Source organism: Eutrigla gurnardus (assembly GCF_963514095.1).
Source record: "Eutrigla gurnardus genome assembly, chromosome: 14".
Lineage (NCBI taxonomy): Eukaryota > Metazoa > Chordata > Actinopteri > Perciformes > Triglidae > Eutrigla > Eutrigla gurnardus.
The window spans coordinates 6,773,698-6,789,791 of record NC_139937.1 but is presented as its reverse complement, the minus strand read 5'-3'; positions in this window follow the sequence as shown (position 1 = coordinate 6,789,791).

The window sequence follows — 16,094 nt, the reverse complement described above, 5'->3', positions numbered from 1 at the left end:
CTAAGCAATACTTCTCTTCTTCTACTTCTTCTAATCTTATTTTACTCTTACTTAAAATGTGAAAAATTTGATGGTTTTGGAACTTGTACAGAACTGAAAAATAAAATATTTTTTAAATGTGTTTCGTGGCTCCTATCTCTGTTTCCACAGATAAGCAGAGTTCTGACTGCAACTTCAACGTTTTTTTTACAACAATTATTATCCCTGAGGCGGATACTGGGTTGTACGATGTACATATAAACACTGACATCTAAAATGGTTAGATTATGAAAGGTGATAGTGAGTTAAGATAGTTGGCCTCCTTTTGAAGGCAAATTAAGTTTGCTGTCCTGATGCAGCTACACAGAATTAGTGGTTTAGTTTAGCGCAAACTTGGGTTTTCATTGTTAATGAAAACAAATTTGAAATAATACAAACTGTATATTTCAGGTCACTAAAAAAGGTGCAGCAATGTTGCTGATGCCACAATCTTAATTATCAATATTATTTTATCACATATATATATATATAAGAAGAGACAAACCAACCTGTGCACTGCCTGGATTGACTACAAGAAAGCCTACGACTCAATGCCGCACACAGGGGAATGTCTGGAACTGTATGAGATCAACAGGAACCTAAGGGCCTTCATCCAGAACTCGATGGAAATGTGGAAGACAACCCTAGAGGCCAATTCAAAGCCGATTGCCCAAGTCAACATCAAGTGCGGCATATACCAGGGAGATGCACTATCACCACTGCTGTTCTGCATAGGCCTGAACCCCCTCAGTCAGATCATCACGAAGAGTGGCTACGGGTACCGATTCCGTAGTGGGGCCACAATCAGCCACCTGCTCTACATGGATGACATCAAGCTGTACGCCGGGAGCGAGTGAGAAATAGACTCACTGATCCACACCACCAGGATCTACAGTGATGACATAGGGATGTCATTCGGATTGGACAAGTGTGGTCGGATGGTCTCAAAGAGAGGCAAGATGATCAGGACTGAGGGGATCGACCTACCAGAGGGCAACATAGGTGATATCCAAGACAGCTACAAGTACCTTGGCATCCCACAGGCTAATGGAAACCATGAAGAGGCCGCAAGGAAATCAACCTCAGCCAAATACCTCCAGAGAGTAAGGCAGGTCCTGAAAAGTCAGCTGAATGGTAAGAACAAGGTCCGAGCCATCAACATGTACGCACTACCAGTCATCAGATACCCCGCTGGTATCATAAGCTGGCCAAAGGAGGAGATAGAAGCCACAGATATCAGGACTAGAAAGCTCCTCACCATGCACGGAGGGTTCCACCCCAAGTCCAGCACCCTGAGGCTATACACTAAGCAGAAAGAGGGAGGCCGAGGGCTAGTGAGCGTCAAGGCCACGGTCCAGGATGAAACATCGAAAATTCGAGATTACATCGAAAAAATGGCCCCGAAGGATGAGCTGCTAAGTGAATGTCTCAGGTAGCAGAACCCTGATGAGAGTGCGGAGGAGGAGGAGCAGACAACCTGGAGGGACAAGCCCCTACATGGCATGTACCACCGTCAGATAGAGGAAGTGGCTGATATCAAGAAATCCTACCAGTGGCTGGAAAATGCAGGACTGACAGACAGCACAGAGGCACTAATCATGGCAGCACACGAACAGGCCATAAGCACGAGAGCCATAGAGGCCAGGATCTACCAGAGCAGATCAGACCCAAGATGCAGACTGTGCAAAGAAGCCCCTGAGACAGTCCAGCACATAGTAGCAGGGTGTAAGATGCTAGCTGGATCAGCGTACATGGAGAGGCACAACCAAGTGGCTGGGATAGTACACAGGAACATCTGCAACCAGTATGGAATAGAAGTACCCAAATCCCAATGGGCCATACCACAGAAGGTGACTGAGAACAACAGGGCCAAGGTTCTGTGGGACTTCAGCTTCCAGACGGACAAACAGCTCCTGGCTAACCAACCGGACATAGTGGTGGTGGACAAAGAGCAGAAGACAGTGGTGGTGATAGATGTGGCGATCCCAGCTGACGCCGACATCAGGAAGAAGGAACACAAGAAAATTGAGAAGTACCAAGGGTTGAAAGAGCAGCTGGAACAGATGTGGAAGGTCAAGGCTAGCGTGGTCCCCGTGGTAGTGGGGGCACTCGGGGCAGTAACCCCCAAACTGGGAGAGTGGCTCCAACAGATTCCAGGAACAACATCTGAAGCCTCAGTCCAGAAAAGTGCAGTCCTAGGAACAGCCAAGATACTGCGCAGAACCCTCAAACTCCCAGGCCTCTGGTAGAGGACCCGAGGTTGAGGATGACACAGATGGGGTGAGAAGGAGATTTATATATAAAATGTAATCATACATTTCCTATCCTCACACTCAATTTCTTCTGGCTGCCTTGTGGCCTTTTCATTTTCCTTAATAATTTTGCTTGAGCATTTGTGTACGAGGTACAGTCTGTTAGTAGATATTGTAATGCAGGCCCGGTTCTACGGGGGTGCATAAGCATGCATTGCACCCCCAAAAAAATAGTTTGCACCCTCAATTAAAAAAAAAAAAAAAGATTTTCATTTTTAGAAATATGATAAAAATAATAAAATACTTGCTCACAAAACAAATTGTAGTTAAACTTGTGACAATTTCCATTAAATACCGTTGAGATATGAGCTTCCAACATCACTCTGACTGTTCACCAAACTGTCAAAATCACTCCGCATTTATGTATGGTGTTTTGTTTATATGTTGCTTGGCAACAGTCCGCTCAGTGGGGATCTATTTTTGTTGGCGGAAGCAATTTCATCCGTTTATATGATTAAATAAACAAACAAATCACAATCTATTGTCAATTATTATTATTATTAACAGTACATTTTACGAAATATAACTGTTGTATAAAGTAATATCACGCTCGAGGTCGCAATGTTGTCGCTCTATATCAGCGCTGCTGTGATAGCCTTCGGCGGCCGGTGGCCGGCCGCGTCGTGCACCCTCTGTAATCTCAGATGCACCCCAAGGCATTCTGTTCTGGAACCGGGCCTGTTGTAATGTGAGTAAATTCACGTTAGGAAAATGTTAATAGACCTACTTATATGGGAGCATTTTCCAAATCTTTCCATAAAAAAACTTCATGTGTTACAATAAAACCTATATGGAGCACAATAGAAAAATATTCCATGTGGCATTGAGACCCTTGTAACACTCTCCGGATCGCTGGTTATGTAAGGAGCATCTATTGAGAAGAGACAGCCGACGTGTTTATATGTGCTGGGCGGGACAGCAGCTTTTTAATCACCTTTGAGTGAGGGACATGACTTTGTGAGGAACTATGATCTTTGTTTTAAATGGAAATATTTGGCACATGTAGGGTGGAGCATCTTGGTGAGCAGTAAAAGTGTAATGAGAATAAATCCCTGTTTTATAATACTAACAAAAGATTGCAGAGCTGTCCTTTAGCTCTCAGAGGAGGAGCTGACAATTGGATTCAGATTGATGCAAAACTGAGGCAGGACTAAATCAACAGGCATATATGTTCAGTAAAAATGCACGTCATGAACAAGGTGTTCCTGGTTGCACAAACATCAATGGCTCTTAATGATCAACACCCAAAGAGCATTTTTTTTTCTTTTTCAAATGTCAAGTGCACTTCTGTCAGTCATCTTTATGTTTCCCAGCTAAGGATAAATTGTGTACACTGTTAGTTAATATTTACACCATGAAGCCGTCTTTCCGTGTCATCTCTCATACATCATAGCCACTTAAAAAGTTGATTTTCAACACAAAGTCATTGAACATATGGAACAAACTGCTGTAAGAAAACAACCAAATCGTGACGGTAACATACTGTTTTCAGTTAAAAAGTTTTATACTGTAGAAAACAATGATTTCTGGGCAATATTTGTGCTGCATCTTTAACCTACAGTACCAAGAGGAGGCTGACATACCCTTGAATGCATCCAAAGGCTTTTGTTACCTAACAGACCTTTTTCAAAGCAATCATTCTGACATGAAATTGTGCGTAAACACTCTTTTCGTGTTATCTTCGGTCAAATGTATTTGGATTTTAATATGTCCATATCACCCAGCCCTCTTTATATAGTAGCAGACATTATTGCTATCCAACCTCTAATTTCAGACTACTGTGTTTTCAGGCACTTCATTGGAATCAACCCAGAAAGGCCGGCCAGGGCAAGATTTGGATATTTATAATGTAGAACGATGCAGAAAAACTTGTGTGTATGTAAACAAGAAGAGTCTACGTTCACTGTCCCAGGTCGCTCAGGACAGGGGTGCTGTCGTAATATATGTTCTGTTTTGCCTTTTGATGTTATTGTGTGTAAAACAGTAGAATCTTGGTAGACACTTGATCAGTTATTATTAGAGGACTCAGAGCCTTCTCATTAAGTTAAGATCTGTTTTTTCATTATTGATTTTTATTTGTATATTTTATAATTATGTTTAGTTTTAGCGTAACTCAGCTTTTTCTCTTCTCTTAAAGAGGCAGTTATCCCAAAATTGAAAAACAAAAGTAAAATATCCATTCAAAAAATGGTAATATATATCCACCCAAATCGTCTCGTAGTGATTTGCTATACCTTAAATTCACTAACTCATTCAGTATAATTAAAATTGCTAATCAAGGTTACAATGCAACTTATAGTAATTATTAGGGATTATGGTGAAATTCCATTGTTAATGAAAAAACAACTATATTGAAAACATCTCACACAGTCAAAATTCAGTGAATATGGATGTAACTCAACAATATCAAAATTCATTTAAAAACACACTTCAGGACCTAATTTGTATCGCTAGGGAACAATCACAGCCAAAGTTATCACAATAAATGCACGCCAAACTACACATATTTCCCTTAAGGATTAAGAAATTACTCAAAATACAGTGTTAATGTTAAACTAGTCTCGCTTTGCCAGCTCCACAGTAGAAGGGTCTGGCTACAGTATATCACATCTCCAGGATCGGGGAAAAAACGCTCTGGCTCATTTGTGTTTAATAATAATAATAAAAATTCATTTATTTTATATAGTGCTTTTCAAGAACCCAAAGTCGCTTACAAAACAAAAAGTACCACAGACAAACACTGTACATACAAGACACAAGAGCAGTAGTGGAGTGGGGAATAACTAATAAATAATAATGGTACCAACAACAAGGACAGGAGAAATGGTGCAGTGAGGAATAAATAATAACAAGACATAAAAGACAAAACAGGAGCAGTAGCAGTCCAATGGTGGCAGAGATGCAGTGGAGAGTGGCGGGGGTGGAGGGGCGTGAGGAGGGAAGAGAGCAAGGGGGGGATGGTTATGGATAGGTGAGGTTGTATGAGATGAAGTGAGGGGGAGTCACGGACAGGTTGGGGGAGTTAGTTCAAGAGTCAGGGTGCTGCTGAGGAGAAGGCTCTATTGCCGAAGGTTTTAAGTCTGGATCGTTTGGTGATCAGAGTGAGAGTGGAGGAGGATCAGAGGGCTCGGGAGGGTCGATTGGGGGTAAGGAGATCGGACAGGTGGGGGGGGGGGGGGGGGGGGGGGGCAGGTGATGGAGAGTTTTAAAAGTCAGGAGGAGTATTTTGAAGGTGATGCGTTGTTTGATGGGGAGCCAGTGCAGAGTGCAGAGAACGGGAGTGATGTGTTCACAGGACCAGTTGTGGGTGAGGAGGCGGGCAGCAGAGTTTTGGACCATTTGGAGTCTATGGAGGGAGTGAGAAGTGATGCCAGTGAGGAGGGAGTTGCAATAGTCCAGACGTGAGGAGATGAAGGCGTGGATGAGGGATTCTGCAGCAGAGGGGGAGAGGTAGTGTCTGATTTTGGCGATGCAGCGGAGGTGGAAGTATGAGGTCTTGATGATGGAGCTGACGTGGGGATCAAAGGAGAGGGTGGGGTCCAAGATGATGCCAAGGTTGCGTGCCAGGAGGGAGGGGGTGATGGTCGAAGTGCCGATGGTGAGTGAGATAGCCCCAGTTTTATTGAGGGTGGATTTGGTGCCTATGAGGAGGAGTTCTGATTTGTCACTGTTGAGTTGGAGAAAGTTGTGAGTCAGCCGTGATTTTATTGTGGAGACGCAGGTTTAGATGTGGCTGAGGGGAGGGTTTTGGTGGTGATGTATATCTGGGTGTCGTCGGCATAGCAGTGGAAGTCCAGGTTGAGTTTGCGGATGATGTGGCCAAGGGGGAAGAGGTAGCAGATGAAGAGCAGGGGGCAGAGGACTGAACCCTGGGGGACCCCCTGCGTAACGGTAGAGAGGGTGGATGGATGAGTGGCCAGAGAGGGAGACGAACTGTTGCCTGTCTTTCAACCAATCACAATGGTCGTGGGTGGTGCTTAGCTTCGGAAGCTGCTGTGGTGCGGCAGCAAAATAGTGTCAGGAGGAAACTTGTCATTAACATGGCTGACTCCACACAAAAACTCACTCAGCATAAAACCTTAAAAAATGCATGTCGACTGTGTGACGAGAACAAAAAACATAATTTGATCGTCAGTGACCAATAACCGATTTGCTAGATGTTTGTAGCTCTTGCAAAAAAATGTAAACGAGTTACAGCGAGTTAAGAGATGTACCAAAACAACTCTGAGTGATGACGGCCGTCAGAAAACGGATCAACATCGGGCATAACAATAAGTTGCTAGCTGAGGTTGCTGCTGTTGTTTCCCCATTCAAAGGGAGTTTGAGAATGGAGACACAGAAAGTGGAAGGGGAGGAGTAAAGTCTGACTTCCTTCCTCCGGGTGTTGATCCCGAGCCTTCACTTCCTGTTATCTAGACTAACTTGAAACTCACTACTGCCAGTGTTGAAAAATACTCAGATTTTTACTCCCTTTTAGTGTAACCCTTCAACAGATTACGTCCAAGTAAAACAAAAACATTCTGCATGGGAAAAAACAATCCATGTCTTATCCTATCCTATGTATTTTAAACGCTGCATATTTTACACACTGGGGAATTTACCAGCTGTGAGTAGCCTGATTAGTTCTCTGGCTTGCCAGACACAAACACATTACCTGAAGCCTGACTAGAAGGAATTTCACACTATATGTTTTCAAGAGAAAATGGCAAAACACATGCCACATGGCGCCCTTTTCTGGCAGAAAAGCAGCCGCAGGTGTGAGTGAGCGCTTCATCCCAGCGCAACACTCTCCAGTAGCATTCAGTGTCCACGTGGCCGATCTGCTCCTAATGATGGACTTGTCGGGTCTTTGTTATGATAGTGTCACATATAAAGCTCAGGACAGACAGGCAGCGAATTTATCAGTGTTCCCCAAACTTTCTCCCTTGTGGCTCTAACAAAAGAGCTACATCATGCCCAATGTCACATTGCAGTTCTACCGCCTTTTCCCTTAAAACATCTCAGATGGTTTCCTTTTAGTAATTGTTTCAGGCCCAAAGAGGTTCAATTCTATCAAACAGAAGCACGATTAAAGACCAAAAAGATCACATTTTCCTCTTTTCTGAGCCATGTCATGACTCCTCATATTTATGAGGCGGCCCTTCGGAGAAAGTCTAACCCTGCGCTTAAGAATCACTAAACAAAACTACCTAGTGTTATGAAAAGTAATTAAAACTAGCTCCATATCCAGCTACCAACGTGACTTCTGAATTGATGCATCAATATCAACACTAATAAAGTTATGTTACATTAAAATCAGTCACAAGGACCATTTTCTGCATTTAATTTGTATATTTTAAGTATATTTTGCTGTAAATACTCCTATTGAAGTTACATTTAGGTTCTCCTACATCAAGGTGTCAATTGAGGCTCTGAGAAGAGTTTCTGTTCGGTGCAACTCCTGGAAGCCAGATTATAATACTTTTATGTACAGTGGTGTGAAAAAGTATTTGCCCCCTTCCTGCTTTCTTCTTTTTTTGCTTGTTTGTCACACTTAAATGTTTCAGATCATCAAACAAATTTTAATATAAGGCAAGGATAACTCAAGCAAACACAAAATGCAGTTTTTAAATGAAGTTTTTAAGGGGAAAAGAAAATCCAAATGTACATTGCCCTATGTGAAAAAGTATTTGCCCCCTAAACCTAATAATTGGTTGGGCCACTCTTAGCAGCAGCAACAGCCATCAAGCGTTTGCGATAACTTGCAATGAGTCTTTGACAGCGCTGTGGAGGAATTTTGGCCCACTCCTCTTTGCACAGTCGTTGTAATTCAACCTTATTAGAGGGTTTTCGAGCATGAACCGCCTTTTTGAGGTCATGCCACAGCATCTCAATAGGATTCAGGTCAGGACTTTGACTAGGCCACTCCAAAGTCTTAATTTTGTTCTTCTTTAGCCATTCAGAGGTGGACTTGCTGGTGTGTTTTGGATTATTATCCTGCTGCAGAACCCAAGTTCGCTTCAGCTTGAGGTCTCGAACAGATGGACGGACATTCTCCTTCAGGATTTGTTGGTAGACAGCAGAATTCATGGCTCCATTTATCACAGCAAGTCTTCCAGGCCCTGAAACAGCAAAACAGCCCCAGACCGTCACACTACCACCACCATATTTAACTGTTGGTATGATGTTCTTTTTCTGAAAAGCGGTGTTACTTTTACGCCAGATGTATTGGGACACACACCTTCCATAAAGTTCAACTTTTGTCTCGTCAGTCCACAAAGTATTCTCCCAAAAGTGTTGGGGATCATCAAGATGTTTCCTGGCAAACATTAGACGAGCTTTAATATTTTTTTGGCTCAGCAGTGGTTTTCGTCTTGGAACTCTGCCATGTAGGCCATTTTTGCCCAGTGTCTTTCTTATGGTAGAGTCATGAACATTGACCTTATTTGATGCAAGCAAGGCCTGCAGTTCTTTTGATGTTGTTCTGGGGTCTTTTGTCACCTCTTGGATGAGTCGTCGCTGCACTCTTGGCGTAATTTTGGTCGGCCGGCCACTCCTGGGAAGGCTCATCACGGTGTTATGTATTCGCCATTTGTGGATTATGGCTCTCATTGTGGTTCTCTTGAGTCTCAAAGCTTTAGAAATGGCTTTATAACCTTTTCCAGACTGATAGATCTCACTTGCTTTCTTTCTCATTTGTTCCTGAATTTCTTTGGTTTTCACCATGATGTCTTGCTTTTGAGGAGCTTCACTTTGTCAGGCAGGTCCTATTTAAGTGAATTCTTGATTGGGAACTGGTGTGGCAGTGATCAGGCCTGGGGGTGGCTAGAGAAATTGAACTCAGGTGTGATAAACCTTAGTTAAGTTATGTTTTAACTGGAGGGGCAAATACTTTTTCACACAGGGCCATGAAGGTTTGGATTTTTTTCTCCCTTTATAATACAAACCTTCATTTAAAAACTGCATTTTGTGTTTACTTGAGTTATCCTTGCCTTATATTAAAATTTGTTTGGTGATCTGAAACATTTAAGTGTGATAAACATGCAAAAAAAGAAAAAAGCAGGAAGGGGGCAAATACTTTTTCACACCACTGTACATATAAGGCATCTTAATCCACGTTTCTTGTTATAATGAGAATGTCTAGTCACCTCTGCCACTTAACTGCTATTGTGCAACAGTAGACTTTGACTTGATGACCGCAAAGACCACTGGACCATCAGGAAACATTTCAGATACAACCAGCAGACACAGCTGCCAGATAGGCAGTGATTCAAAACCTCTGACGGTGGTTAAAACAATTGTTAGCAGACATAAGTATTTTGTCACATGAGTAAATGTGTCTGGATTTCCTTAAGAGCAGCATCAACATTACTCATCAGATTTCACAAGGATATCCCGTTTGGTCGCTAATAGCAACATCTTTACCATGGATGCTTTGCCCAAACTGTAAACCGGTCGATGCAGATCTCAGAGCTCAGAGGTGATTGACTACAAAAAACATTTTCCGTAGAGCTACAGCAGTGTTGGGAAAATTCACTTCCCGCGTTCAGGCACAACACTGAGCTACAGTGCCCCAATGAGTCAGAGAAAGGAGATAAAAAGAAAAAGAAAAAAAAAACAACAACAAAAAAAACCCCAAAAGTTTGGAGCAAATTAAGAGCCTGACGAAGCCAAACATCACTTCCCGTCATGTCTGTTTTCAATTAGCCTGTCCTCCCCCACCCTGTCTGGGCCTCCATCCCTGACACCAGAAGGGAGGAACGGTTTCAGCCGGCACACATGTTGGGGCTCATGTTTGATCTGTTACAACTGGGAAGGAGAAGCACGGACCACCAAGTGGCAACTTCAGCACCGAGCCCTTTTCAGTGTCATTTCATCAGAGCAGAGTTGTCTTGGAAAAAGCTGCAACTCTTCTACCAAATTGCAGTTGCTCCGGAAACCACCACGGTGGTCACGATTAAGGCTTAATAAGCCATAATTAATACAATGTCATACACACTGTGGTAGATTAATCAGTACTACATGGGTTGGTATAATCTATCATTATAGATAATTACTTGTTTTTCTCTACACACAAAAACATGAAAAACATCATCCTACAAAGTTTAATTTCACTCTTTTGTTGGTGTGGCTTGTGGTCACCATCACCACGGCAGGGTTTTCCAAGATTTCTTTTTCTGCACTGCAAAAAAAATAAAAATAAATAGACATGAGTTAATGAAGCAGTTTAAAGAATAAAAATGGAGAACTCTGTTAGGTCAGTTAGTTATTTTTGGCACACAGGTCATATTAAGTGGAGGGTGTTCCACCAGTCTAGAGACGGCTTTCATGCGATGACCTCAGGTCCGCTGCAGCATGCACACTCATACTGGTGGAGCTGCCATCATTTACAGGAACTTGCGCAAAAACACGTAGTTTGAAGCTGCATACCGTTGGACAGAAACCAGAGCCCACAGCATTTTCACTATTCAAGTCACTGTCTGGAGCAATCAGTGACAACAATGACATTGTCATAATCATTTTTTTAAAATCCTAAGACGTCATAACAATGAGAATCATTTCCCCAAAATTGTATCAAATGTAATTTTGATTTTAAATACCCTTTTACTCCAAACAGAAAGCTTTTGTATTATTACTCTTCGGACTCCCACACCTAAAGGTCTGACGAGAGTTTAAGATCATAAACTTTCTCTTATAAAGATACGTTTGTCAAACAAAATAGAACAGATCGACTTAATGATCGTAGTTGTATGATATATTTTTGCCATATGATCGGTTCTGTTTGATTATTTGATGAGGAACATGACATTATGTTGAAAATGACACATTTTGATATGGAAGTATATTGCTGTTTTTTAAGTACTTTTCACTGTTTGTGCATGTTTTTAATCACGCTGCTTTGAAGAGCCACACCTGCCATGGAGCTGGTTTCCTTATTGATGTGCATTATGTATAAATATGCTCATGTTTTCCATCTGTTAAAATATTCTGACCTGATGAAGATCCAAGCAGGATCGCAACGTTGTCCTTGAATAAAATGTGGCCTGGAGTACTGCAGGTGATAGTCTCCTTTTCCCCTCAAATATAGATTAGGAGAAAAAAAAGGTTATGTTCGCTGCCCTTTGGGGTGAATGTTTCATTTCCATTTTCATGTTGTAATGTCCTCATGCCAGTCATATATTAAAATAAATATTTACAATAAATACAGTATAGAGTTTGGGTCTTTTCCTGAGTTTTAAACAAAACCAGATTATTTCCACCTGCGTGACAACTACACCTGACCATGTGACAAATGCACACACGTGACAAATGCACACACGTGACAAATGCACACACTCATAATAGTGTGGGGTTTTTACAGGAGAATAAGAATTCAAAGGTGTTTTCAAATGATGATGAATTGGATGTAAACATGCAAATAAGTAGGCTGATTGCTTCCTAGTATTGCAACGGCTGTACAATACCATAAACATGCATGAAGGCAGTTCAAAGTAAAATGCTAAGAAAATGAATCACACCTTTTATGTACACAGTTCTTACAGAAAGGAGAGATTTATGTCTATAAAGGAACCTTTATGATTGATGATCCTAATGATGCTTTTAACCTCACGGTCACTCCCCTCTGTTTGGATAGGGAGTATAGGTCAAGGTCCGAAAGAGGAGAAACGTGTAAAAGATCATACAGCAAAGGGAGGCCAAATATAATGGGAAGTAAACTGTTAAAAAAAAGAGATTCTATTACACATCCAACATTTCCTGTAACAATGCATCATTGGCTTCCATGGCAACTGAGCAACTCAAAGGAAAAAAATACAAGCTGAGTGTTGAGTCATGTCTGACTATATTTAGATGCTCCACGAGGGCTTTATAAGACTCACAAGTCTCAGTGAGTCCTCACATTGTGTTTTCTCCAGTGATAAGACATCATTCTGTCGGCAGAACTGTTAGTTACTCTGGCTTTTTAGCTACTTTATAGTACTTTATAATAACAGATTCTTACAATGGTAACATGGCAGGCCTATACTCATCATCTAGTTTGCATAAAAAAAAGCAAAACTCTTATTGAGTAAAATAACGTATTAGAGCGGACTATGAAGTCTGTAAAGGAAAACATTAAATAAAATGGTAACAAGAGAAACATTTCAAACTATTTAGGCATAAAATATGAGTTCATTTTCTTATGTCAATTCTAACCCTAGAGTGAAATACTTTAGGGAAACAAAAATTGAACACCCAGCCATAAACGCTTAAGGTGTTTTGGGGGATTTGGGGGTTTTAGTACACAACATCCGTGGGGTAAGCTTACATTCAGACAAAAATATCAAACCTCAAATATCAAAAGTTAATTGTCATTTTGCACATGTTGGCCATTGTGATCATTTCCCCATTTGTTTGTTGGTCGTGTTATAATTATTCAGCTAATATATTCTGCTATTAATAAAAATGTTATATACATTTGGATGATATATTCTGCTTGCATTAAAATGTAATAATCATGCATTAAAGGAACCAAATATATAAGCATAGTCATGTATTAATCAAACAATATAATCATGCATTAAAGGAACGAAACATAAGTTTATGTGTGTATTAATGTACGGAATTAAATTAGTTAGCTGTAACTGAGTAAGATTTTGATATTTCCAACAAACTCATGTTTATCCTTTGTCATCATGCTGTTGCATTTCCTGCATTACATTACCCACTTGCTAAATTGTTTGCTCATTTGCGTCCTATTGTGACCACTTGAGTCGTTCCATTGACTTTGTATATATTTTGTCGAAACATCGTTTTGTCTGAAAACACTTAAAGCCATGCTAGTGGCTGCTTAGGCATAGTGGCGCTTTGAAGTAAGTGCTATTATTAAGCAGGTATAATAAATACATTTAAAATGTTCACCACCTTCGTTTAGTGTGTTATGTTAATATGCAGGAATACAGGGGATACAAATCATTAGCATCATCAGTTTCTCTGCAAGCCATCCAGTAATCGTCAAAACAAAACAAAAAAAAGTAAACTTCTTGGGGGCGCGAAAGGAAATATGCAATCATTATTAGGATTCATCCTCATTATCCTTTCTGTACTTGTATCAGGCATTTCATCCTTTTCATTCAGTTTCAACAGAATTTCATTGCTAGGCAACAACTTCGTTCAAACTTCCTATCAGCTGATGTCCTTCACATACACTGCAACAGGAGATAAAGTGGTACACATAGATTGTTTATGTTTACAACGGTGAAATGGTCAATATCTAGAAAGATATTTTAGTCTGGACCAAATAGAGGATATTTGAGTATAGTAGTATCCTAAAGTAGCATATGTCTTTAGATATTTCTATTAAATGAGACAACCATGTACCTGGACTAATGACTTCAGATTCTCTAAAATCACATAGAATTTTTTTTATGATGTGAATTCTCCATTACTTGGTCTTTTAGTGGAAATCTTTGATGCTGTGTGTTATCTCTATCAGCCATGAGTCCCTAGCGTACTAAGAATGGGCGCTCTGCTTTCATTGGCGTGGGGTCAATCTGCCCACATGAGCAGACTGTGCCTGAGTTGTCCGATATCTCCTTCTTGTACCTGGAACCACCTACCACAGTTACAGTCTGCTGCCCTGCAGTTATCAGAACAAAACAGGAGGCTCAAAGCAACTATGTATCTAAGAGAGAATTCATCAATAACACGACTGATGCCGTCGGTTTGCCTGATTTACTGAGTGTTAAAGTGTACACGCTTTGAACATGTTGTTCGCTTCCCGGGGACTGACTGTCTGTTGGTCATGTGAAACTGCTCTCCAAAGATTAAAGTTAAGCAATACGTTTCCGTTCGTGGAATTAAAAAAAAGTACCAGTGACCATCGCCATGGCAATGCCGCATCTGGAAAAGGTCTACATGCTCTTCTGCATCTAAATGCATTCTGAGTTTTGACCTGATGAGTGATTCGTTTTATCAGTCCATGTTATCTATGCCAGGCTGTAATTACGGGTGGAGGAGAAGCAGAGACAGTGTATGTGTTGTCTTTAGAGCTCATGGGATGTCATCTTCCAACAGCTCTGTTTTCACTCACAAAAAGTGAATAGCATTCACTCAAAAACATGAGGCGACACTCCCAACGACCAGAAACGAGAAGCCCTTGTACAATGCAATGCAATACTACAATACGTACTTCCATGCCACATCTAATCATTTTGTATACAATCAATGAAGGCTGGTAAAAGCCCAGTTCTTAAGCTACAAGCTCAAGCTGAGTTATTTTCTCAGACTGACCAATCTCTTCCAAAGTCATTCTTTTCACAGGGTGAATAATTTTCACATGCAAAACTGGTGAAATGCCCCTTTAGAACTGAAAATGTTTTTGTTTTATGTTTAAATATTTCCTTTGTTATTTTGATAAACATAATGCTATGCATTCAATATCCTATACACACTTGAAGGCATTTAGAAAAAATATTAACTTCCAAAATGTTTCACTAGTCGTACGATTTAGACATACATATGTGAGGGTAACAAGTTCCTTCACGTTTCTATCATCTGCTCAATGTGTGGAGAATAAACGATGGCAAAGTCATGAGGTGTTCAAACCATAATCCTCGCTTGTCCCTGACTCACTGCTTAAAGTAGAGAAAGCAAGTTTAAGGCATGTATCCCCCTGTATGCAGACGAAACACTGACGCCTCAGAATATAGTATAGAGTATAGATAGAATAGAGTATATCATGTAGTATCATGTAAAAAATGAATGCCAAAACAGGCCCTATAACAGACATATAATCCACAATAATAATAATTAGACATAATTACTTTGTCTCTTCAAGGACTCCATACAGGTTTGTGCGGGAGAAGAAAGGGTTTTCTCGTGCCTATAAACACTTTTACACTTGTGCTTGTGTACTTTTGTATGTGTGTGTGTGTGTGTGTGTGTGTGACACAGGTGTCACAGTGTGACGGGGAGATTGTAAACCACCCTGATCCGAAGCAACCGGGTGTAGCCTGCCGCTCCTTTTCTGAAGGAGCAGCAAAGTATTCAGTCACTAAATGAAGTAGTTGTTGCTTTTTGGGGTCAGTTTGGAACAGTTTTTGAATTTTTCCAGTCATTTTTCAGGTCATACTGATCAAAGTACAAAATGATGAAGAGAATATGTCATGTAACATTTTCACTCTTTACTGGTCCTCAAAGACCAGTATGACCAGGTTTTCCAGCTTTGAGGGTATGCAGTATGACTGCAGTGTCACATTCTCAAACATCGTTTTGCATAATATTGAAAGTATTTTCCAATCCATACATGATTCACATTTGTGTTTGGGGATGTTGTCGTTAGCTTTAGCAACCAACCTGATGTGACTCAATGTAAATGTAACAGCAAAGTTCAAATTAAATAACCTCAAATAATAAATCCATTTTTAGATTTGTATTTTGACACAGTTGGTGGAAGATATTTAGATCAAAAGTGAATAATGCAACATGGTGTCCTGTTTATTATTAATTGTTATGACTTAAATGCATTTCAATGCAGCCTATTTGTTGTAGTTGATTGAAATGAGACTCATTTTAACTATAGATTACTTATCTACTTATTTACTGACCATCACTGTGAGACACAAACAAGCAATACAGAGTGTTTTTGTAGAAGAATAAAGGTTGTAAATGCTTCCATCAGTCACAGCTATGAATGTGATGGTTTCATCCAGCACAGGGTAGACTAGGCACCACAGACAGAGATGTGCATCCTGCCCTCTAGTGGTGATACGAGCCACACACAGGGCTTTCTGGAAGCTATGACTT